Source organism: Cavia porcellus, unplaced genomic scaffold (assembly GCF_034190915.1).
Source record: "Cavia porcellus strain 051 isolate PalLab524CR breed Dunkin Hartley unplaced genomic scaffold, mCavPor4.1 scaffold_1, whole genome shotgun sequence".
NCBI classification, from domain to species: Eukaryota; Metazoa; Chordata; class Mammalia; order Rodentia; family Caviidae; genus Cavia; species Cavia porcellus.
Window position 1 is genome coordinate 109529814 of NW_026947484.1, and position 27205 is coordinate 109557018.

Consider the following 27205-nt stretch of genomic DNA (forward strand, 5'->3'; position numbering starts at 1 on the left):
TCTAAGTCTAATCCCTTACCTGACAGGTTGTGTTGGCTCTGTTGTTTCTTTAAATTCGGATCCAGGCAGGGGCATGTGGCTAATATGCTCATTAGCAGCCTTAGTTTGGGCAGGAAAGCAGGAATGGGACAGTTTTCAGGGACTCTGAATATCCCAGATCTAGGTGCCCAAATCATAAATGGAGCGAGCTCCTAGAACAAGAAAACTAGAATGCTCCAACTTCTTTTCCATTGAAGAAGGAAGAAAAATTATTGTGGAGCAAAGGAGGCAGGAAAGTTCTTTTCCTTCATCACCAGACCCCATTCTCAAAACTTTGCAATGTCCTGATGGTACAAAAGATTTGCCAACTTACATGCAGTGTAAATAGTCTTATTTTTCATCATATCCTCATTTTCATAATCTCTAGTTAAAAGTATGAACTTGTTGTTCCCCACAAACCCTCAGCTAATGCTGCCTTTGGGAATTTCTGCAAGCCCTTTGGTCTGCTATTAATCAGTTTACTAGGTTCCTCTTGCATTAATTAAAGTACTCCCAGGAAAGTATCAGGATTAAAAGACCATGGCAGCTGACAGGGCATTCTGAGCAAACTGAGCAATGAAGAAACACAAGAACATGCACAGATTAAGTAGAGAGTTAGCTTTTGGGCTTGAAAATACAGTTCTTGATGGGAAGAGGATGAGGTGCTCAATATGAAGATTTTGAGATCATTCTGGAGATCACTGGCTTTTGGTAAATATATACATTCAGTATTTTCAGGCCACCTTGATGAAGCCTGTTTTGGGAAGATCTTATCCTCAAAAGAGGAGCCCAACACTGTTTCATCCTGTATCTGGCTACATGGCTTAACAAGTCCCTTAACCTGTCTGAGCCTTAGTTACCTTATCTATTAGTGATGATCAGCTTTGCTTATATATACTAGATGGTTACTGTGAGATTGAAAATATATCCTGGTTGTAGAAATGAATTGTAAACTGATGAACTCTTAAACAGTGTAGGGTATTGTTATTTAAAATAGGGACAGTTAAGGGGATTAATCATTAAATGGATTATTCATTCTATCTTTTAAAAAGTATTATCAGTAAATACTGACACATACCCTGGAAAATTCAAAAATAGAAATTAGAAAATAAGTGAGTGATTATTCACTAACAAATATTTGTTAATTTTATTTTTCCTTAAGAGAATTTATCACAGATTTCCTTTAACTTCCTTATTATGTATCATTACTGTTTTAGGTTATAGAAATACAAATCTAATGTTAGTTACTGGCACATACAGATGTCATGGGACTCTCAGATGCTCACTGATTGCCTGGGACTTGGTTATCCCATGTGAGTATGAAGAGCCTGATTCCTGAGTTGGAGGTCACAGGTGCTTGGTGGCCCTTTCAGTTATTCTACAGCTTCTGTAAATTGATGAGTCTGCCAAACATTCCTGCATATAGAGTACATATATGATACCTGTGTGTGCTATTAATTTTCAAATATATGTTGGTGAAGTGGCAGTGGTGGCCAAGGAAAAAGTCACTTTCCCCTCTGCACACCCGGGAGGGCCTGACTGTAGGTCTGAATCATGGTTCTCACTGGTAGCTGGTCACAGGCAAGGTCTAGGAGGCTGGATGGTGGCAATGCTGGACTCCCAAGAACTGTCACAGAAGCTATGTTCATTTGCTGATGAAGAGATTAAAGTTCACCTTAGTCTTAGCAGCGATTAGTTGTATATAGATTATGTGGCAGCTACTGTGTTAAAGGGACTTCTCAGATATTGGTACCTCCACTTCTCACACGCTGAAGTTAATTATTACTATACAGTATTTCATAAAAAGGGCCTTAGTTTTAAAGTGGTAAGATGATTATTGACAGTTTTGAGCAGAGATGGATAGGATCTATGATTTTTCATTCCCGGCTTGCTAAGAATCTTGCTGTATGCAGATGCCTCCATGGTGGGTTCTGGATGAGGTGGGGTGCATGAATACCCACAGGTACTTGGTAAAGTATTTCTGTCAGCATACAGACCTCTTCGATAGGCCCTGAACAGTATTGGAATAAGGACTAAACAGGAAGAGGCCCAGCATGAATCAGGTTAGCTTCATAGAAAAGCAGATTCTCAAAAAATCAGCTCTACAAAGGAGGGATGTGGTGCCCTGAGGCATTATGAGCTTCTCACACACACACACAGTCAACTAACTATTTCTTCTGATGTCACTATCCAGAACTTAGGGCCTCCCTCCTTGACCTTTGTGTTGTTGTCAAAATGGAAACTGAGGGCTGTACAGATTAGCTGACTTCAGGATATATCCTGCTTCTTTGGTAATGAACTCACAAATGGTGTGTAGGTTATATAACATACTGAGTCTTAAAAGGTTTCCTGGTGACTGGTAAAAATAGGCTCTGAGTGGATAATAGATGTGTGATACAAACCATGAAGAGGGGGGACAAAAATTTTGGAAATAAAGAATATCTGCCATTCATGATTGAGTTTGAGGTCCTTACACAAGAAGACCTTGAACCTACTATGTGGCCCATGCTGACCTTGAACTCTTGATGATCCTCTTGCCTTAGCCTTTTGAATGTTGAGTTTATAAGAGTGTAACAACCATGCCCACCCATACAAGAAGACTTGATGCACTTAAACCGAAAGTTAATGTGTCATGTGGCTGTGAGAGAGGTTTTATAACATAACATAGTTGTGCACTGAGTTTGTGTGTGTGTGTGTGGGTGTTTGTGTGTATTCATCTATACAAGATAGTTCTTTCATTTCAATATGTATTTGTTCAGTATCAAAGTAGGGTCAGAAGTAATCTGAGTAACATTTATTGAAACCTGAATTTATGCTACCAAGTGGAAAGACAGAAAGTTATCTGCCACACTTATGAAAACTATGGCACAAACCTATAAATATTTGGGAATATGTTGACAACAGTTGATATGCAACCAGAATTGTAAAAGTAGGAGATCCAGAGAGGACCACACTTGTGTGGCTCCCAGGCCTTTGGTGAGGAGGATTTTGTACTGACTTCAGAAACGCTCTGTATGCTATTCTGAAATCTGTCATGAATAGTTTTTATTTTCATCATGTCATGAAATTTATTTATTCATGTCATGAATAGTTAATATTTTCATCAAAGTTCAAATCATTCTGCTAGGTTTGATGTAACTTGTAATCCCAGGCTGAAGCAGGAGGATCGAGACCAGCCTGGATTATATAGTGAGACTCTGTCTTGAAACAATCAAGACAACAGACACAGATAGACACAAACAACCAAATAAACGTAAAACAAAACAAAACAAAGTTCAAATGGTTCATGTAATTGTGTGAGTTGTATCGCTTTGAATACTTTTGCTATCAAAGGATCAGAGTTAAAAGTCAGGTCGCCTTGGGGAAGGGACCTTACTAGGGCTGATCACCCAGCTGATCTCACACTAGGTCCATAGCTGGATCCTCTGCAGATGCCACATTTGCAGCTCCCACACCTTCCTGTTGTGGTCTTGAACCTGCTCCATTTGGAAAACCAATCCAGGCCCCACTGAGCATGAGGTGAAACCCACACTTTCCTGGAGGAGAGCCAGCTCTGCTCCTCAGCAAGAGTTGTGTTTTTGTTCTATTTCTGGGTACTTTCAAATGCAAACTAGGCTGAGTATAATTACTGTCCCTCCAGGCAGCAAAGAGGATGTGGAGAGAAAGTAGGAGAAAGGCAGAGCCAAGGATCTAGGAAGAGGCACTACAACGAATACATGCGCAATGTCAAGATGCAGCACATAGACACATTGGTTTCCACTGTTAAACAATGGATTGTTTTAAAAATGGTATTTTCTGTACTTAATTTTTGGTCAGTGAAGCTAGAACTTTGTTTGCTGGACTTTGGAAGAACACCAAGGTCATATACATTATTCATTATAAAGCAACCCAGCTGAGGAGTCTGTGCTTCATTCAAGAATAACCAGCAGGAGAGCAGACACACCGTGACTGGTGCTCTCTCAAAGTAAAAATGGTGAAAATGTGGAGGAAAAATGTATCTGTGTATGTCTGGGAAGCATATACCTTGTGCATTTTTTTCACACTCTGATTCTGTAATATTTCTGAGTTGTGTTTTTGTTTTACAGAACCAAAATAAAAGCAGTGGTAAAGCAATCAGGAGACCAAGAGGTTTGCAATTGATGCTTATGGTAACTGACCTTTGCTGACTAATAGACTTAAATGGCCAAATTAACTTATAAGAGGAATAAATTTTTCAGAACCCATTTTTTTTTTCTGTATGAAACTGCCAATAGCTGAATAGAAAGGGAGAACAATAAAGAGCAAGAAAATGATGTTCAGTTGTGTTTGTGTTAACCTAAAGCAGCAGTTTGGAGATGGAAACATCAGCTAGACTCTAGGGACTTGGTGGCATTGTTTTGGAGGATCCATACTTGCATTTTGCATTCTTCCTGTGTAGTCATATTGCCAAATAAAAACTATTTCATCATTTATTGTAAATAACACTTTTCCCTAGACTTACCATAAAGTTTCTGTGATGTATTGTCTTCCAGTTGTAATAAAAATTACAGAGTTGCATTAATTGAAGAAAAACAAAACAAAAACATACATACACAAACACACACACACACACACACACACACACACACACACACACACACACGCACACACACTGCTCATCAGCCCACAAGGGTGCAGAGAGCTGTGTTGGCGTTTGGCGAACGTTTCCTCCATCTCACTTTGTTTCGTTTCATCTGGCTTGTGAATTACTGTTGTGGAGTCTGGCAGGTGATGAGGTGTGTGGGGCTGGCCAACAGGTGGGCGATTTTGGCAGATTTTTGCAGTCTTAGGTCTAAAGACAGTTAGGAGGCAGAACTCCTTCCTCTATATAGGAAGACTTTTCTTTTCAGGCCTTCAACTGATTGAGGCCCACTCACATTATGGCAGGTAATCTAATATACTTTATTCAAAATCTGCTAGTGTAAACGTTGCTTACATCCAAAAATATACCTTCACAACAACACTTAACTTGTTTGCCCCCAAACTGAGCACCATAGTGCAGTCAAGTTGACACATAAATTTACCTATTGTAATCTTGGTGCTCTGGTTTTCTCAGTCCTGGCTCTCACACTGGATGGCTTCTTCCTTGGCTTCTTATTAAATCAATAATATTTTGTATTTTGGCCTGGGCTTTTATTTCTTGTCTTTTTTTCTCAAGAAGTCTACCCTAGTGTTCTTTATTTTTAGTTAGGCAACCTTTTATTGGTATTAAAAGTACCACGTGTACTTGAAAGTTTAGAAAATTGAGATAGCAAAAGGAAGAATACACTTACCACTCCACTCCCCGAAATAACCATCTATTGTACATTCTTCCAGTTGTTTTTGTGTGTGCCTAGACAAGCAATGCTAATATAGCAACACCTTATCATACTGTTTTATTGTGCTTCAGGGGTGAACTCATTTAATTCTTTCAGCATCAGGAGGTAGGATTGTCTGTTATTTCCTTGTCCAGATGAGGACAACAAGGCATAAAGATGGTCAATGACTTGTCTAGAGTCACACAGTCAGTGAAAGACAGTTGCAAATTCAGACCAGAGCATTCTGGTTCTAGATCCTGGGCTTTTAATCATTTTACTCAAGGGCTCTATGGAATTATATTTTTCTGTAATATGGTGATTATTTTATGTTTGCTTGTTCATTATACAGTTTATTTTACTTACTTTTCACACAATAATGGGGAACTATTTAATAGTCACTAAACAATCTCAAACTGTTTATGTCTTTCTTAGTGGTAGCAAATAATTCTGCTGAATTGAGATGATATTACTTATTTAACCATTCTCCTCATTTGCAATTCAGGCCACCTCTTTTTTCTTTTTTCAATATTTTATTTTATTTTTAAGACATAGTGTCACTATACAGTTCAGGCTGACCTTGAGCTCACTTTGTAGCCCAGCCTGGCCTCAAACTCCCAACAATCTGATCCTCCTGCCTCAGCTTCCCATGTGCTGTGATTACAGATATGTGCCACCATGCCCAGCTCATTTTCTTTTGATAAAAGAATAGTGCAACAGGAATATTGTTAAACATATATTTTCATACTATTCCTTAAAATAAATATCTAGAAGTGAAATGGTAGTAGTCGAAGAAGAGTGATAGCTTTAAGATTTTTACATATCACAGACCAAACTACACTCTGAAAGTTGGCTTCAGTTTATATTCCCAGGAATATGCAACCCTGCAAATCAGCTCACCAGAAGCTGTAATTTTGAATACATAACACTTGAATACATATATCTCAACACTTGAATACATATATCTCAGTGCGTGATTTGAAGTCTTTCCTTGGTTATTAGAACGTTTTTTTCCTCCCATAGTCATTGGCCATTAGTATTTTACATTAAAATTTTTGGTTTATTAACTTAGTCTATTTTTTTTCTACAGATACAAACTTAAGCAGTGTCTTCCAAACTAAGCTCTTTTATTTTAAAAGTTACTTTTAAAGACTTTTGGGCTGGGGATACTGCTCAGCAATGTAAGCACCTGCCTAGTAAACTTAGGATCCTGAGTTTTGATTCATGGTACTAAAAGAAAAAAAAAGGCTTTTGTCTTTAGTCTCTTACCATGCTGTACTTTTTGTTTCTATCATCATAGTCTTTCTTTCTTTAAAAATTTTTATTGGTATACATTTGTGGTATAATAATAAAAATATTCATTGTAGGGTATTGGTAAACGTGCCTATCACATCTTGATTCATTTTTTACTTCCTTTTCCATTCCTCTCCCTTCTGTTGCCTCCAGTCTCCCAGATGTTATTCCACATCCACAAAACCTGTCTCCCTGTTTTCTATCATATTTAATTTGTCTCTTTAAATTATTTATACCTGGGGCTGGGGATTTAGCTCAGCGACATAAGCACCTGCCTTATAATCAGGCGGTTGTGAGTTCGATCCCTGGTACTGATTAAAAAATAATAAAAAATTATTTATACCTTAGGTTTCTCATGTAACAGAAAGCATGCAATATTTAACATTCTGTGTCTGATTTCTTTCACATAGCATTATAGCATTATAGGCTCAAGATTTTCCCACAGTGACTCAAATTTTATACTTCTTTATGGCTGATATATAAATATATCACATTATCTTTATCTATTTCATCTGTGAATTGGCCTATAGACAGCTTGAATATTTTAGCTATTATGAATTGTGCTGCTGTAACATGGATATATGAAGTCTTTAACTCTTTGGGACAGAGATCCTGAGGAAGTATGGTTGGGTCAAATGGAATGTGTATTTTTAATTGTTTAAAGAATATCCATGGTAATTTCCACAGTGGTTGTACTAGTTTATATTCCCACCAATAATGAAGAAGTTTCCTTTTCTTCCACAGCCTTTCCAGTATTTGCTGTTTTTGAAATTCTTGCTGAACGTCATTCTTTCTGGAATAAGAGTCTCAGGGTTGTTTTGATTTGTATTTCTCTAACAGCCAAAGTTGTTGACCATTTTCTCATGCACCTATTGGCCATTTTGTTGCAAGCAGCTGAGTTAGTTAGAAATACTATAGGCAGTGAGACAGGGCTAGGTCCTGGAAGGAGCCAGTGCAGAAGCCCAGATACCTTGCAACTAAGGTTGGCCCACACCTCCGCTGTGGGACAATCTTCAAGAGAGAAGATCAAACAAATGCACCCATATCCTAAGGACTGGTATTCTTTTTTTTTTTTTAAACTGTCTTTTGTATGTGTGTGTGTGTGTGGGGGGGGTGTTCTGGGATCAAACTCACCACCCAGCACTTGCAAGGCGGGTGCTTATGCCACTGAGCTAAATCCCTAAGGAGTGATATTCTAAATAGCTTCTTATCACCCTGACGAAGTTAGGAGTCACCATCCAAATCCCCTACAGAAGAGTCACTGCTTTCTAAGAATGCCTACTTTGTACATGACCGGCTTCCCCATTTGTCCCAATTTAATCAATTTTACCTGAACTATTAATCTTATTGGCTAACCATAGTTCTGTCCCACCTCATGCCCATCTGCCTTGTGAGCTCCCAGTTTTCCCTACCTTGAACCTGTCTCACCCTATGATTTTACTCTATAAAAGTCCCTAGAAAAGACAGAGTCCTTGGCGACCAGCTGAGGACCCCTTCTGTATCTCTCAGACAGCTTTCTTTCTCTCAATAAATATATTTTGCTTTTAACCACTGTTGTTCCTAAAATTCATTCTTCGATTTTAGAGAACACAAACTCGTACCAGACATAGCAGGTTGGGAGTTTCATTCCCCTATATCATTTGTACTTTTAGATGTTTGTATTTCTCATTTTTTATTGGGTCATTTATCTGGGGAATCTTTCTTTCTTTTTTTTTTTTTTTTTAGTTCTTTGTATATTCTAGATATTTGTCCTCTCTCTGCTTGTAATAGTATTTAGCAAAAATATTTTCCCATTCTGTATAATGTTCTTTCATTCAGTTATTTCTTTGGCAGTGCAGAAGCTTTTCAGTTTAATATAATACTTGGTGTTATTTCTTATGTAACTAAGGTTCTGTTCAGAAATTCCACACTTCTGCTTGTGTCTTCAAGACATTTACCTGTTTTTTCTTCCAGCAGATTAAGTGTTTCTGTTTTTATATGAAGATCTTCGATCCATTTTGATTTGATTTTAGTACTGGGTAGTAATAAGGACTTTAGATTCATTTTTCTATATTTGGATAACTAGTGTTCATAGTGAAAGGGAAAAACTGTACAAGAAAAATTGTTCTTTTTATAACTTTGTCCTTTTGAAACTGCCTAGCTCTGTAGCAGTTTCATGGCTTTGTAATTACTTTGTTGACCCTGTAAACACAAGGCCATAACTAAACAGAGAAAATGCTTGGTTGTACATTTGTACCAAGCTTTGTAAACTGATGAGCATTAATCTACGCTTGTAACTGATGATCTCACCTTGCTAGCTAATCAGAATAACTGCCAGACTGTTCTCTTTTGCCTTTGTACCTCTTTGGTATCTCCTGCTTGTGCATCATATAAAAGCCCTAGACCACCAGAGATCAGGGCCTGGTGAATGATGCCAATTAGTGCCTGTTGATATAAAATAATCTGCCACCAAATTTTGGGTGTTGTTTCAGTGTTTCTGCTTGCTATTGCACTGGCATCATTTATTAAAGAAGCTGTTTTCTCCAGTACATTTTTTTTGGTCTCTTTGTTGAATATTAGATCACTGGATTTGCCTGGAGTTGCTCCTGTACCCAACATTCTGTTCCATTGATCCACATGTCTGGTTTTGCAGGGAGTCTTTTTATGAACTCCCTGAGCTTGATGGTATGAGTAACCCATGTTCTAACACTGCAAGAAACCAGCAATGCTGGCTCCTTGATTCTTTGTATCTTTGAGGAAAGATGTGAGAATAGACAAGTAGGCAGTTTTACTGAACATATGTGAAGTGGTAGGTTTTCAGAGTGTGAAAGAAAGTGGGTCTTCAAGCATAAAAGTGGGCAAGCATGGCAGTGGCACTAAATAAAGTCTCAGATTGCATTTTTATGATGGGCTGGATGTTTCAAGGACTATCATTTCCTTCCTTTCAGGCATCTTCTTGTACAAGGAAAATGGGCTGTGCTGACCAGTTTCAGAGGGAAAAATGTTTTTGTTGACTCCCTATGTGTAGTATGTAGTTTGTTTGAATCCTTGACATTTTACCAATCCCTCTCCCATGCTCTGAACTTTTTATGGCCTTGATCTTATCAGCATGCCTTGAGGAGATTATATTCTCTTGGGATATGTTTGAAACCATAAGCTTGCTTGGATGTTATCTATAACTAATGATTAAGGGGACAAAGGAAAAATATATCGTCATGTTTGTTTTCATGTGGCCCCAACCCCTGTCTCCAGGCCTGCTAATGTCTGACTTTCTGCTCAACACCAACAGCTGGATCAGTCTATGCGCAGGGGTGGGAGAGATTCATTGGAGGGCAAATTGTTTCTCTCCCATAGAAGATATGAGAAAGACAAGAGTGTGGAACTGCTGCCTCAAGCCCTGTTATAAACCTCTGGACTTCACGGTACACTGGACTTTAGAGGAACTCTGGGAAGGGTCAGAGATGGGAAGATTTTGAGGCCAGCTGCTCCTCCTCAGGCAGGTCCTGAGACCTTGGGGTGCTTATCTGAAAAGCGTGCAGGTGAGCATTCCCTAGGGCTTTCATAGGGGCCCCTTGTGACTATCAAATGTCAAGGTGTTTAGCAGATGGTTATGAATTGCAACAAAAACAAAGTCATTATTATTCTGTGCCCTGACTGTGACTCTGGTTTTTCAGGGGGAAGTAGTGGGTGGTGGGGCTGATCTTAATTTGTCATGTTTGGGGAGTGTTTGGTCTCTTTAGGGTGAGAATATGTTAACCACCCTTGCATTATATTTGATCTCCTATGCTCACAATAGTGTAATCCCTTTGTGTTATAGTTGCCTCACTTGCAAAGTAAGGATAAAACATCATACCAACATTACTAGGATATGTACGCATTAATCTATGTAAGCATTGGGATTAGTTTTAGGCACCTAGTTAAAGCTTTACACAAATTAACTCATATATCCATTACATAATCTCGTTAGATGAGTACTATTTTAACCATGCTTTATAAATGAGGAAACTGAGGCTACAGAGGTAAAATGGCCAATCCAACTCTACATAGCTATTGAGTGGCTAAAGTAGGACACATATCCAGCAGTCTGCTTTGAGAATCTCATTTATAGCTACTCAGCTATACTGATTTTATCCTACATTGAGGTAAAAAGAAAAGGATGAGGAAGGAGAGACACTTAGCTTCTGGCTCTCAGAAGCTAAGATGTCAATCAGGTTCATGCTGGGACTTGGGCCTCATGGTCTTAGCCCCTCCCTACTTACCGTCCTCCAGCTGTACCTCTTTTGGGAAGTCTTCCCAAAGGAGCTCCACCCACATGGTTATTTCTAGTTTTTCTATCTGCTTTGAACTTATGAACCTATTGTAACTCTTTGCAAATTGGTATTCAATTCTGTGAGCATTTATCAAATGCTTAGGACATATACTGTAGACATGGATAAAATATTCTTTCCTGCTGGGCAACCATGACCTTGTTAAAGACATGGACAAACACAGTCCTATGAAATACAATTTCATACATACATAGGATCAGTGTTGTGAAAGAAATATGAACAATGTATTACTGAATTATGAGGGAAGTAATTTGTTAATTCAGACTGGCAGTGGGTAGCTCTGAGAAAGCCTCTCAGCTTGAGCATTTTGAGGGGTCTTGAAGAGTATGGTGCGGAGAGCAGTGGTGGAGAAGAGCATGAACAAAGTCTCAGCCCGTGATGTATTCTGAAAAATGCAAGGCAGCATTGTTGTTGTTATGATAGCTGCCTTGTTTTAACTGCTGATGGGAATAAAAGTCTTTGTCAACATGCGTGTGTTTGCATTTTATTTAAATGGTCAGTGGAGGCTTTGCCCTCTGAGCTCTTATCCTGGATTTTCCCAGGCTGGTATACTGCCAGGCTCAGAGCTTCCTTCTCCTGCAGGGGATACGGTGAAGAGAGCTTGGGTGTGTTATTTGGCTATTATACTCAGTCATGTTCTTGTCTCTTATCTGGCAAGAGCAGCCTCTCTAGTTAAAGCAAGAGAAAACCTGAAGCTCTGCAGAGGCTATACTTTATTCAGAAGTGTAGCAGGGAACAGCACCTGGACTTTGTGGCAATGACTTGGAAGAAGCCATCTCAGCCCTTCACTTTGGGAAAGCACCCAGCAGTGTTACCTTGGGTTGTTCTGAGGTTTTGGGTCTAGTTCCGGGTTGAGGAAATGATCACCTCTGAAGAAGCGAGGACATAACATGGCTGTCAGGAGTGGATGCAGATGGTGTGGGACAGGCAGGTGTTCTGACTTTGGCCAATATTGGTTGCCTGTGAGACTGCTGAGACAGAAAACAGAAGAGGAAGAACCGGTTGAATCAGAGCTGAGGGCAGAGAGATGAGCTCAGTGTTGGGTGTGTTGAATCAGCAAGAGATAAGATACTGGGGCTCAGGACATGTGATCCTAACAGACATTTGGAAATGTCCAGCATAGAAATCCTGGCTAAAAACTTGACACTATTTGCAGGGGCCCATGCTGTAAGCCTAGCATTTATGAGGCTGAGGCAAGAGGATGGTGAATGAGGCTACCCTGGGCTACACAGTGAGTTCAAAACCATCCTAGAAGAGAACACAGAGAGAGCATAGCAAGACCCTGTTTAAAAAAAAAGTTAAGGTATTGTGTTCAAACTGAATATATGAAAGGGGACCTAAAAAAGCATTGAAGAGGTTTTGAGAAGAGAAATGAGTTGTGCAAAGGAGCAGGGACACATGTAGTCTGCATCAAAGTGTGCAGGAAAATCAAGATGCAAAGCCTTCCTGGAACTGGCGATATGACAGTGGCTGGTGCCAGACAGAGAAGGCAAGAGGTAAGAGTCCAGATGCACTGAACTGAGGATTGAGTGGGAGGTACTGAGGAGAGGGAGAATAAAGGCAAGATTTCAGTAAGTTTGACTAAGAAGGTAGACTAAAGAGGGTAGACTAAAGAGGTAAAGGAAAACACAAGTTAAGGAAATGTTACTTTTCAATCGGAAGGGCTTGGATGTGCTTGTGTGTTGAGAGGAATATGTCTGTAGAGAAGGAGTTGAGAGCATAGAAAGCCTAGGTTTCAGGGCTCAGTGGAGTTGCACAGTTTCATTTTGACATCTAGGGAAACCTGGGCCCTTTAGGCAAAGCAGTCTTCTGGCCAGAAAGGCCACCATGGTAAGCCTCAGCACTGTTCATAACCTACCGAACCTATCTTCCGCCTTTGTTATGTGAAGGAAGCCCCTAAGACCTAACTTCTGATCAAACCCAAATCTCCGCCTGTCTCCAAGCCTTCAGCCTATACTCAGTAGCAGAAAGCTTTCCATGGGTGTCTGCTCCCAATATTATGGATGGAAAGGTAGCTGGGAGTTGGGTGGAGCTGGAGACCTGCCTGGCACAGTGTAATCTGGGTGGATGCCTGGGTGGTAATTTGGGCCAGAAACTATAGAGGGCCTTGCCACACTGCCACCTAGCAGTCATCTGGTGTATAGCAGGAAGGCTTTGAGGCCAAGCAATGCAGGGAACAGGCAACAAAACAAAAAGCAGAAAACCTGCGAAGAAGCGGATCTTCAGAGAGGAGAACACCGCCCAGAACCAGAGAGAGAATGAACTTGAAGTGATGAACACAGAGAGTGAAGCTACAAATCACCTGCAGCAGAGTCACAAGAAAACACAGCTCGGGGTCACGGTGTATAAGACAATTATGCCAACTCATATTCCATTCTTTGAATTAGTCATTATTGTTTTTTCTGTTTTACAGAGATGTCATATCAGTGAAAAGCTCAAAAGATTTTGTTAAGTTCTTTGCTTGTTCAGTGGGAGAGTTGGGGTTTAAAAATGGGTCTTCCAACTTTGGGAGGCTGAAGTAGGGGTGAAGCATGGAGTTGCATTTCAGGAACAGTAGGTGTAATCTAAGATATGAAATGTGTGGAGTGTGGGCAAAACTAAGCCATAGGGGCCTGTACACAGTTGGATTCAAGGTTCGGAGTAAAGATGGCTGGTGAGAGCTCTACCATTGCACAGGAGTGTACAGTCCTGTTGGGCCTGAGTGGAGACTTGCCAGGGACACAGGCCCCAGAAGGCCTGTTACAAAAGCAGGCCTAAACAGAGCCTGTGTACGATGCTCCAGCAAGGCCTCCACAGTGCTGACACCAGAATTCAAGGGCCCGGGGAGGAGGGTCTGAGAGAGTGGTCAAGGATGACCATGGACAGGACAGATGAGCACAACCCATGATCGGAGAGGCATGCCAATGCGTAGATGAACCTTAAGAACAGATCAACCCAGGGAAATCCAGGCCTTGGTACCTTTTAGGAAGATTTAAAAGAGGCAGAAGAAAGTTCCAACTGACTCACCGCTGACAGACCCTGACTTGGGGTCGGTCACCTATCCAGTGGGGGAAGGTGATAACACTGCCTTCTCTTTGGAGCCCCCAAGGGAGAAACAGCAAACATGTTTCCTTCTCATCTGCCTGTACTGTGTAGAAAAGGTGTGGAGCAGCATCTGAAGAGCAGGTGGAAGATCCCTGGAGTGAGCAAGAAGACAGAGCTGGGTGCTGGCTCCCAGTGCCATACGGCAGCCAAGTCAATCTGCATCTGGTCTTCACATGCGTGTGGGTAAGAGCCCTGTGCTTGGTACAGTTTTACTTTTGGCACTTCCTAATTACTCTTGTTGATTTTGCTTTCTTTTTGATTTTCTGAGTAAAGTTCCCTTTGAAACAGTCACCGAACCCCTGATTATCTAAATAAGAAAGCAGAATCATGTGTTCCCATGTAGGTCTGGATAACAAAAGAGAACATAAAGAGGAGTGGGCTAGCTCAGGGAGAGGGAAACACTAAGGAAGAAGCCTAGCAATGGGGCTGCACCCCAATAATGTCATGTCCCCAACATCCCCAACCTCTGCAGTCATACACCCTCTACTCTCCCAGTGCCTACCACCCCCTTTCTCCACAGTCAATGGTAACTTCCTAGGCATATAAGAAATTGGATCCTACTGGTAATTGATCAATAAATTTTAACCACTGATTGTGTGCATACAATAATCATCCTTTATTTTAATTTTTAAAAATCTGGCTATCCGAATAATATACACTTATTACAGGAAAATATAATGAGCATAATGTCAATTGAATTATCTTTTCAATTAACTAAAAATAAACAACTTTATCATTTATCATGACTACTAAGATCTTCCCACTTCTTTTTCCAGTCACTACAGGGTCTTTGGTGTCATGGTGCCTTGTGTACAGAGGGTGCTCAGTCAATACTTGTTAGGTGTCTGATTGTTGACATGTGCTCAGTGAGTTCCATGTTTCCTGTAAACATTAGAAAATATGGTATATGTTGTGGGTGGCTGTATTACACAGCTGGTTTTTCCCAAATTAGCTGTTGTTCCTGCCATGACAACAGGCTTAGCTCTGCAGGAAATGGATCTAGAAGGTACTTCTGGACCGTGTGATGTGAGCCAACCCAGAGTGTTAGGCTCTCAGCAGTTGTATACTAAATCATCTGTCCAACCTTCTGGGGATAAAATGATGTTGTTGTTGAGGATGGAATTCACAAACCAACTGGAGTTCAACCTACCATGCGCAGCCCTGGAGTTAGAGGGGAATGGCCCTGGAGGGATTAATCCAGAGAGACTTCACAGAAGCAGCAGCCCGAGAATTGGGCCTCAAAGGATAAGTGAAATGTGGCAGGGTGAGGCCTTCAGGGAAGCTATTCTTGGTAAAATAAGGAGAGCAGTGATCTGGAGGTATGAAGGCCTAACGTGTGTTCCAGAGACATGAAGGGGTGTTTCTACGGCTCACATTTTCAAATGTCAATAAAAAGGCACCTCTCTTGCTTCTGCTTGGGTGTGCGGTTTCTAGCAAGGCTCAGGCTTACACAGTTCAGGCCCAGCGTCAGTGCCTTTTTTCTGATGCCTCTGCAATTCTGTAGACAGATGAGGCTCTTCTCCCTGTAACCAGTCCTTACTGCTGTTCTAGTCCTTTCCACTTTAACTGTCACTGTCTTAGGGTCTATTTTCTCAGCTAGACTATATGCTCCTCACACATAGGAAATGATGTTGGCTTATCCCTAAATCCAGTGTTTAGATCAAGACCTTACCTAGAACACACAGTAGATGATTCTTAGTTCTTTTAGCTTGTTACTTGAACACATCATAGTCAGTTTGCAAGAGCAGACTCAGTTTCCCCATTTGGGATACATTTTAGGGATGAAGAGAAAATTAGTGATGATTTCATGCAGGATAAGAAAAGGTCGGGTTGGATTGTACTCATCAACCCCAATTAGTGTTTGATTGAGAAGATCACAATCAAAGCTTATGAAATGAGGGCCCATTATTGAATTGATGTGAACAAGTTCCCTCTGGCAGTTTGACAAGCACATACTGCATGGCCTCTCCCATTCCACCTACAGAACCAGTATGTGACAGATTCAGGTGGCTAATGCTTGGGATGCCTTGCAGATTCTGCTCCAGCTAGCTAACTAGGTGCTTCTGTGACAAGGGTGGATCCTGGTGACAAATACTGACCTGATTACTGGGATCTATTGTTCGCAGGATAGGTGTTGGGAGGCAGCCCAGTGTCTGAGCCAGCATCAGAGCTGCCTGCAAGGATGCAGGCAGAGTGATGAGAAGCACGTCTCCTGGCTTCTTGTCTTGTTTCACCATTGGCCTTATTTGGGACATGGACTTTGACCTTCCATATTAATATCTGAGGAGTGGGACATTTTTTAAAAAATAAAATCTCTAATTTCTGTCAGGGAGTTTTGTGGTGATGTCTTTCAAGGAAGAGTAGATGGAGAAACAGTGGGATGTGAATGATGGATAAACAGGGGGTACATTAATGGGTAGATAAATGAATGATGGAGTATGTGTGCATGGATGGTTGGGAAGCCAGCCTGTGCTGTGGTCCTCCTAGAGACATAAAGTGTGTCCACCTGGTACAAGGGTGGTTGGTAGTGCTGGATGCTGCTGCCATAGCTGTGCCTGTTTCTAATTTTTCAGAGTAATTTTGTCTTTTTTCTCTTTCTCTCCCTTTCTCGCCACCCCTTTGCTCTCATTCTTGAAACACTGGGGATTGAGCTCAGGGAGTTCTGAGCTATATCTTGGCCCCTTATATTGTTTTTTCTTAAATTCTGAAATCAGGTCTCTCTAAGTTTTGTCCCTTAATTTTTTTAAACTGGAGATTAAACTCACAATCTTGCTCTTGCCAGGCAGGCACTTATACCACTGAGCTAAATCCCCAGCCCCAAATCTTTTTTTCTTAAATTTTGAAATAAGATCTTTCTAAGTTGCCCAGGCTGGGCTCAGACCTCCAGTCCTGCTGCCTCAGTTTCCTGAGTAGCTAGAAATACAAACATGCACCACTGTGACTAACATCTAAGAGCTGTTCCTCAAGCTTTCAATGGATAGTAGTTAAAAAGCTAAATACACAGAGGCAATTCTTTCATTTATTTTTTCAGGAAACAGCAATAAATTGAATGCAACCAATGTGTTTTCTTACTATCAAGCACGAGCAGATCTATATCTTTTCATCTACCAAGTGATGAGGAGGCTATGAGTATGAAATACCTGCAAATAAAGCACTTTAAGAAAGAATGTGGTATCTATGCACAGTGAGTACTACTCTGCCATAAAGAAGGTTAAACTTGAGTCAGTTGTAGGAAAATGGAAGCACTTTGAGACCACAATGTTCAGTAAAATAAATCAAACAAACAAATTTAAATATTGCATGGATTATATATAATAAACACAAATTATAAACAAAGAGCAAAATAAAAGATAGATAATAGGAAGTAGGGAGATGGAATTTTCTTAAATGAGAAAAGGTCAAGAGATGCAGAGAGAGTGGATGGAGGAGAAGAGAAGGGCATAAGAAAAGAATTAAGATGCATCATGTGCAGGAACCAACTCCTCCCAAGGGATGTAAACATTATATGCTGAAAACATTTTCTAATAAAATGAAATAGAAAAATAAAAGAATTCCTATAAAAAATTTAACAAACAAGAAAACAACCCTACAAACTGTAAAAAACAGTGCATGAAGCATCATCTCAAGTGTGTCGCTGTAGAATAAGCCTGATGTTTTCTAGTGGCCGTGCCTGTGAACTGTCCCGTGACAATCATCATTCACATCCTGCATCTCCCCATCTAATGCAAGGTCATGAGCATTTTTCTTTGTTGCCACAAAGTCTTCACAATTAACTGACTGTATAATATTTCATTCATTATGCCACTGCTGACTATTTAGGTTCTATGTATTTTTTTCCTTCACTCATTTTAAAAATTAACCTACATAAGATAGTTCACCTATTACTTGTATGTGCGTGCATGCGCACACACACACACACACACACACACACACACACTTAGGCACTTTATTTCTTTCCTAACTCTTTCCTTTGTATACATAAGCATTTTGTATTTGGGATAAATTCTTTAGGATAAATATTGAGTTCAAGACTTTACAATCATATGGCTGCTCATGTGTATTGATGTCCTGCTACATTTTTCGTAAGTGATGACAGTATGAATGGTTTATGCTGTACACATTACCTCATAAAACCTTCCCAACACTTTTAGGGAGTAATTCCTGCTGCATTTTAAATGAGAAACCAGAGTATCACCATTGAAGTAAGTTGTCCAGGTTCTGGGTCTGTTATTGCTTCTCCTTTATCCTAAGGGTCTAAAAGAGATCCGGGGCTTGAGATGGCTTCACTAATATTTTCAGAGTAAAGTCTGTAACTGAGGGTAAGTATGTAGAAAGAACCATGACTCAAACTCAGATTCGCTTGATTTCAAAGCCTGTGCTTTGTTCCATGTGGTGGATTAACTAACAGTCAATTTATAACACCCAGATGAACTGAATCAGCACAGTTCTGGGTGTAGAAGGCCCACCTGGGGAATGTTGCCAGTAACATAAAAGGAGAACTGGAGGGGAAGAGGATGTGCTCTTAATTCTCCTAGAGAAGCTTGTCACACTGGTTTTCCTGATGTGAACTCAGCTGTTCTCATCACTGAAGAACTTGGGTCCTCACCGTCATGGATGGCTGTGGTTCTCTTTAGGGGATTCTGATCATTACCTTGAGTTTCAGTCACTTTTGGGCTCCAGTGCAGATCCCTCAGTCTGCAGGCCCAGATCCTTCAATCCGCTGGTGCAGACTTTCTAGCTTCCACTACTGACCTTTGGACCTTCTCAACTCAGATCCTTGATACAGACTTGCATGAGACATTGTCATGGGCTCTAGGCCTCCAGCTGGACTCTTGGGGGACATTGCCATGGGATCCAGGCCCTCAGCTGGATTCTTGGGGTCTGTAATGCATAGATAGTTCTGCACTGACTGTTGTGGTGAATATTATAAAATAATACTATAAATTATGTGTTCTATATTAAATCTTTTCTCCTGTAAACCCTGACTATGACATCCCTTAAACCTTAGCAATCCCTTAAACCTTATTCATTGTGTTGGCAGCCATGAAGGTGTTTCCATGACTTTTAATTAAGAACTGAGACCCAGAGAAACATCTATTTAGGCTCAGCACAAACATGGCAGTTTGTTGCGGGTGGGAATTGAGAACCCTAAGTATAGTCACTCTAGAACTATAAGTGCTTGGCAGTTTACATAGGCTGGCTATGTGGAGCTCTTACGCGGTTCTAAGACCGTGAGAGAGTGGCTCCTGCCCTAGGAGAGAGGCCCAAAGTGCTTGGTGGCCGCATTAAATTCAGAGATTTTGGTGGTTTGGTTTGTGGCTATGTGACCAAGTGTTTCAACTCTGTATTTACAGAAGCACCATCTCCCTGTGGAATAACTCTCTAAAATCCAACTCCATGGACTGCAGAGGAAGACTAACTGTATGCTACCTATTTTTGGAAGGTATTGGAAAGGTAACCCCTTTATTAAAAAGTACCAGCCATTTGAATCTTGAGTGGATGATTTCTAAGGTCATATCCTCCTGGTGAATGGCAGAAACCCGTGCTCCATTTCTGTTGCATAGTTTGCATGAATGAGCATTATAAAGGTTCTTCAGAGACTTTCTGAAAAGTACGATCTGTCCACGGATGCTGCCTGGCTGGTCAGAAGACTGTGGTTTGAGTGCTGGGACTGGCTGCAGGGCATGAAGAGATCCAAAGGAGGCAGGGATGGATTTCAGCATGTTAGTGATATAATAAATACTTTAAACTCTGGGATCTTTATGGAAGATTATGGAGATGTATCAAGAAAACTTTGAGAGGGTAAATTCCGAAGCAGGCACATGAAAGGAGTAGCCAGAGAAGGTCATAAAGGAATCAGGAGCCAGAGACAGACACAGGGTGAAGAGATCCTAGTCAAAAGGGCCAGCCCTCCAAAGCTATTCCTATGCCAAGTACTTCCTATGGTTCCTGGTCCATTAAGCCCTGGGGATACTGTAACAGCTGAGAAATGTCCCTGTCCTCAAGAAGATGCCACACTCTATCTCAAGATAACACAAAACAACAACAGCAACAAAGCACTACATGATAAATATTCTATTAGCAACATTACAAAGCAGGAGCACCTGGAGGAGAAGAGGAGACATTAAATATTTGCAACTACTTAAAAGAGAAATAATGCTGGAATCATGCCTGGAAGTGTGAAGGAAGGATCAGCTGGCACTGAATGACTGGCTAAACATCTGGGTCATGGGGATGAGCCAAATCCCAGGGGCTCAAAGGACACCTAGTGATCCAGGCTTGTGAGGGAGGAGGTGGGTTCCATTGGAGGGACTGTCAAAGTAGCTAAATGTTATAATTTGCCACCAGAGTCAATGATGACAGCAATCTGGACTGTGTGTGAATTCATATGTATCCACATGTGTCTGGTGATATACCTGTGCCTGTGTGTTGAGTGTGCCTAAGTGTGTGTGTGCATGGTGTGTGCGGGTGACTACAAGTGTGATTGTGAGTAGAGAGGGACTCTACTCACTGCACTGCAAAAGATTCACCAGATGTGAAAATAAGTAAACCTCGTGTATTTGTTGCTTCAAGAGAGTACTCATTAAGCATCTATTCCATGGTGAGCATTGGGAGGAGGAAGATGAATTAAAGAGACAAAGATGCCTGCACCAGTGGAACTTGCCCTCTAATGACTAGCAGATATTACATCCATGAGCAAAATAATCACAGCCTCAGAAGGGAGTAAACATGATGGTGTGATGAGGAATAACTGTGAGGGCATGTTCTCAGAGAGCCAGGCCAGAGACTCTATTAGGAAGAACAGATTATGGAGAAGAGTATTACAGGCAGAGGGAACTTTTAAAACACAAGGAATAGTTTGATTGTATTTGAAAAAGAGAAAAGGAGCTAGTAGCCAATGGGAGCCCGAGAAGTAGATAATGTTCCATGTTTGGATTTCATTGTAAAAGAAATGAAAATCTGTTGAAAGGGTTTAAGCAGGGGAAGATGTACTCTAATTTTATATTGAAAACAAGCTCTTGATGCTGCATGGAGCTTAGCTGGACGGCTGTGACTAACAGCAGAGAGACCAGCTGGTGGTTGCATGGGCAGACAGAGGTACCCTGGACAGACATGTTAGGGGATCCAGAGAAGGTGCACAGTTCCAAGAAGTATTGCTGATTGAATGAAGAGGCCTTGATGTGTGGGGACAGAGGGAAAGGGAAGAGACCCACATGATGTGTGGGTTTGGAGTTTGAGCAAAATGAGTGGGATTTTTTAAAGAAGTATAAGTCCCGGGTTCTGATGTTCCTCTAGGCAGAGATTCTGCTCCTGCAGCATGATCTCTGGTGGGGGAACTGGGAACTTCCTCTTGGTTCCACGAGATCTAAGAGGACTTGATCCAAGGCTTCTCTGAGAAAGGCTAGGGCTTCAAAAAGCTGGCTGTGTCTGGGAAGTTTGCTTATGCTCCTCTTGCCAGTGGAAATCACTCTGATTTATTCAACATGTTTTTATGAAGCAGTTGTTGTGTTTTGGGATCTCTGCAATAACAGTGAAAAAACCAGAAAACCCTGCCCTTGTGGAGTTTACCTTGTGGTCAAGTGACTGTAACAACAGGCAAAATAATAAATGAAGCATGTGAAAAACCTGTACAACAGCTGTGGAGAAGAGGCAGGAATGAGGGGTAGGAAGCTTGCAGTGGGTGGAGGGTGGCATGAGAGTGGACAGGAGGTATGTGTGTCAGGTTCTAGAATATGCACAGGATGTTCCACAGAGCTGCCTCCGCAGCATCCTGATGATGCCACCACTGTGCCACTGCCTGGAGCCTCCAGTCAAGCTTGACACCTCCTCCTGTTAGTTTCCTTTCAGTCTGTGATGATCTTATTTGTTTTCTTTTCTGTTCCTTTAAATAATTCAAATAAATTCTAATGGGATTGCAACAGGTATAATATTGGGAGGAGATCAAAATGGGGATAGGGTTGGGACTGTGAAAGCCATGCCATGACCCAAGTAGTCAAGTTTAGATTCCTATAGGAGAGTCAGACTTAAATACTGGATATGAGTTGAGTATCAGAGTTGGAATACTAGGTTCCCAACTAGGTTATTCGGAGTTAAAATTTTGGAGATTCTTCTGACTGGGGTAGAAAAGTATAGTAATAGGAGGAGAACATGGAAAAACAGTCTGGATGTGAGATCCTGGGCTTAGGAACTTGGAGGACTTCTTTTCTTTCTTGGTCTGGCGTGATCTAAGAGTGCAGGGCTATGAGTTAGACCCTGGCTTGTTCCTGGTCTAGCTGCTAAGATAGTAAAGAGTTTGAACTGGAAAAATGGGAGATAATGTAACTGCCCCTGCACTGACCTGAATCCTGTTGTCACACTTATCTCAAGTTGCTACACATTTTCCCATAAGAGCCTCAGCTAGGGAGGAGTACCCTTAATCAGCAACCGAAACTCTGCAAGTGTTAATTAGGCAACTAAGAACTGATTCTATCTTTTGTTCATTAAAGATGAAGAGAATGCAAGGGGCCCCTTTTGCTCCCTGGGTCCTGCTGTCTTCCAGAGTAGGTGGGGCTTGGCTCACAGGAGGCTGAGTAGCAGACTTGTACACAGAGGCATTGTGGGGGTAGTCTTGCTCTACCCTGCGGGCACAGAGGAAATGACCTGATTGATCTCTGAGTCTGGGGAGAAGGAGAAAGAGGGGAAACAGAAGGAGGATGAAGCTGGGGAAGCAGCAAGGGCACAGCCCTCTGACAGCCCTGGACACTGGAGCTGGCCTCAGCAGGAAAGAAGGTCCCTGCTGGGGGCAACTGCTCCAACCAACTGGTCTTGTTCTGAGCATTTTCTGTCACTATCTTCTTACCATACATAGACAACTACAGGCACACAGCCATTTTATCACAGGATTTGGAGGTATAAAAAAAGGTGCTTAATGAACGAGTTTGAGGTTAGGACTGGGTGAAGTAAAGTTACAGTATTTAGTAATTGACTCTTGGCTATGTGATTCTGACCAAGTCACTGTTGAGATATCCACTCTAAAATGAATGAGCTTTTTTTTTTTTTTAAACTTCATTGTCATTGTGAACATTTACTTTCCTGTGAAAAATTAAGATAATACTCATGGCAACCATGTGTAAGCACTGAAATATGATCCCAGTTTAAGGTCTAGAACTATCATGACACTGTCAAAGTGGACTTGCACAGGCCACAGCTGGGAAGGTGTAAAAACTTTTAAAGACTTAACCATCCTTTATATGCAAAATGAAAAGGTCAGACTGGAAGGCTGCAAGGACCTCAGGGTAGGGTCTGTAAACAACCAGACAGACACATGTCTAGGGACAGAGGGTGTTGAACTCATACTAGCTTCCATGGTGAACGGGTTTTGGCCCAGGCCGGACACTGTAGCTGGTAAAGCCAAGGAGCTCCTATCTCCCCCACCCTTAGGAATTACCTCTGGCACCAAACTAAGACCAATGGGCTACCTGTGCATCCCTAATGCCCCCTTAGGTTCCACCCCAGGCCGAGGCTACTTATGTGCCTCACTCCACGCGTTCTATGGAGAGATCGCCTGGCCCTGGGGTGGAGATGGCGTGCCCTGGGGGGTCGGGGGTGTCTCTCCTCGCATTCTCAAAATAAAGGTCATTTGTATTTCATACTTCTTATCTTTTCAGCCGCCGCCGCTGGTCCCCCAAAGTTCTATCACATGGGAGCTAGACACTTGGTAGAGTGTGACAGAGCATGACCTTTGGCTTCCAATGCCAGCTTCCCTCCTTTTAGCTGTGTAGCCTGAAGCATGTTTCTTTTATTGATTTATTTATTTAGTCTCTTTCATTTTTATCGGTACTGGGGACTGAACTCATGACCGCCTGCTTGCAAGGCAGGTACTTATGCCACTGAACTAAATCCCCAGCCCCTGAAGCATGTTTCTTAACGTCTTTGGCTCTAACCAATGGACAGGAGAAGAATTAAGAGAATGGGGAAGGAAAGGCCCTTAGATATCACTATATCATCTCCCCCTGTACTTTGCAAAGGAGAGACCAGAGACGCTCAGCGAGGTAGGTAATCAAACAAATCTCATAGCAAGTTAGTGGGCTCTCTGGACAGGTTGTCCAGAAGTCTGTCCTTCCAAGGCCTTTCAGGTTTTATAATTTATCCTGGTTGGATCCTGCCTCTATCTGTTGCCATTGCCAGTGGGTGAGGCTGATTTTCCAAAGTCCACAAGTGCCCCCTACTGGGAAGAAGCTCAAGGCAGCTTTGGAATGGGTTTGCTAGAGGGCTGTACCCCGTGCTGCTGGGAAACCTGGGAAATCATGGTAATAGAATTTTAGTAATCTAGTTCACTGTACCGTGTAAAAAGAGATTTAAATAATAATGACTAAAGCCAATAATCTATTTACCTGCATAATTACCATACTAATTTCTCTTCATCCCATTGGGAGCTCCAGATTTCCAGGAATGACTTCCTTTAGCGTTATGTACAGTTTGAGTTGCTGGTGATAAATTCTTCAGCATTTGAATGTCTTAAGAATTGCTTATTTTTCCTTCACTTTGAAAGATACTTTAATTTTGCATAAAGTTGATGGTTGACAGTTCTTTTAGTATTTTAAAGATATTTTCCCACAATTATCAGACTTGTATCATTTTCCTTTCAACCTCTGTGAATAATGGATTTTGGTAATTTTAAATATTTTTTCATTATTGGCTTTACGGGATTTGATTATAAAATTCCTTCGTTTATTTTTCTTCATGTTTCTTGTACTTGATGATCAATGAGATTCTTAAACATATATTTTTCTTAAAAATCAAATTTGAAAAAATTTTGCCCATTATTTCTTTAAAATATTCTTGTCTCCATCTTTGCCTGTTCTTTCCTCTGGGAATGCTATTTGCACACATATTAGGTGACATGAATTTGTTCTGTGCTTACTTTATTGTTTTATTCCAGTTTTTGCTTCTTTTATTTTGGATAGGTTCATATGTGTGTGTTCAGCTTTACTAATTATTTATCCCATTGATCATTATTTTTATGTTATTTTAAAAATAACATCACTATTTTTCTTCTCAGCTATTATAGTCTTCATTTCAAAGAAGTTTAAGTATTTTTCTGTCCTATATCTGTAACTTAATCCTTAATCCTTAGTGTTTCGAACAAATGAAGTATAATTGTATTAACTGTTTATTTATTTATTCTTTTGGTACTGAGAATCAAACTCAGGACCTCACACTTGCCAGGCAGTTGCTGTGCCACTGAGCTATATCCCTGGCCTTGTACTAACTTTTTAATGTCCTTGTCTACCAGTTCTATTATCTTTTACACTGATTGATTTTTCTCTTTATTTCATATCACATTTCCCTGCTTCATTATTTTTGGAAATATTAGTGAATAATAGAGGTGAATTCTACCTGTTGGGGGCTGGATATATTTTTACTTCTATAAATATTTTTATTGTGGTTGTTGTTCTGTTGTACTGGGAATTGAACCCAGAACCTTTGCACTGAGCTACATCCTCAGCTCTTTTTCTTTTGTGAGGTAGATTCTTTTTAAATTTCTCATACTTGGCTCAAATTTACAATCTTCCTGCTTCAGCCTCCCAGAGTACATGTGTGCAGTAGGCCTGGCATATAAAAATCTTGAGTTTTATTCAGGGGAAGCTAAACTACAGGGGAACAGTTTGATCCTTTTAAGTTTTGTTTTTTAAGATGTCTTAGGTGGGACTAGAAATGTATTTATTCTGAGACTACTACTGAGGCAAAACTCCCTTTTTAGGTTCTGTGAATTGAACCATGGCTTTGCCCTTGCTAATAACGCACTCTACCAGTGAGTTACACCCCCAGCCTCAACAAAGTGTCTTGACATTGCAGCACTGGTTCAAGACCCCCCACTCCACAATGTATACACAAACCTGAGGCTTCTCTAGTCCCTTAGGTTCATTTTATTGTCTGCATTGCTGAGTCCTAAATCTGCAAACATATAAGGCTGACAGTACTCTAACTGTGCCCTGTGAATATGGAGGTTTTCCACTCCAGCCAGTGGGAACAGGAGCTCTCTCTTCCTAAGCCTGGGGGCTTCCTGGGATTGTTCCCTTTCAAACTTGTAGGGGATTCCCTCCTTAGCCACAGGTCGTCTCCTTACTTGCAGGAATTCATCATTATTCAGCTAAAGCTTTGAAGGCCTGGCTCATGGTCGCGAGAGCCCTCTCTCTCCGCCTTCCTATGCCTCTCCATCCTCTCCCTCTCTTCCTGGTGCTGCTCTGTCTTCTTCACTGCTCTGCCTCTAAACTGGCTGCTTAGTCTGTTTGGAGCCAACTATATTTCTTGGTTCCTGAGCAATCAGTGGGTGTTTGGTTACCTCCCTGAGCCATCGCAGGCTGCCAGGACAATCATGGTTTGGCCTATCTCACAGAAATCAGGGTTTTATTTTGATCCTGGTTCAGTGTCTTGACATAGGCTATTTTCTGTATTTTGCCATGTTTCTGGGGGAAGATAAATTTATCCCTATAGCTCCATTCATATTGGAAGAGTTTTATTAGTTTAGCATCATTGTTTTGGCCTTTTCAAAAGAATTAAATTCTAAAATTATAATTAGAGTTGTATATCACTTTAAACTTCCAAACCGAACAAATATGCAGTCCCCTCCCTCTGAAAACCTTGCCCAAATACTTGTGTTTATCTCAGGTGAGGCTGAGAAATCTGTCTTGTGTTTATTGTTTATAATCTCTCCTAGGCTAGTATGGGCCTGTCTCTACTTTCAAGAATCTTGATAGCTTTTTTTAGAACTTCAGAGGTGAGAGGTATGTCAGAGATGCCAAAAACAGAGTGGGTAGGATGTGGTGAAGAGCGGGGAGAAGGGGGCAGAAGTTTCCAGGGCTGAGCCCCAGAACCTCTCACTCCAGCCCAATGAGTCTCTTCCCTTTAGGGTGCAAATCTCTACACTGCTCCACAGACTTGCTTTTGGAGGGGCTGATTTATCTTCATGCAGAATAGTTTTTCATTCAAAGTCTGTCTAGTTATCCTACTTGGAGAGACTTAAGCTGAAAGGACGGCGGAACCGGACCTCCTCTCAGGAAAGGTCAACATCTATGAGAAATAGAAGTGAATCTGCTTTGATTGGGAAGCAAAATTTGAGGTGTTTTTATTATTTCAGATAAATGTGGAAATGCCACTACTGCCATGTGGCTCTCACAGCACAGTCACTAGTGCTGTTGTGTGGAAGGG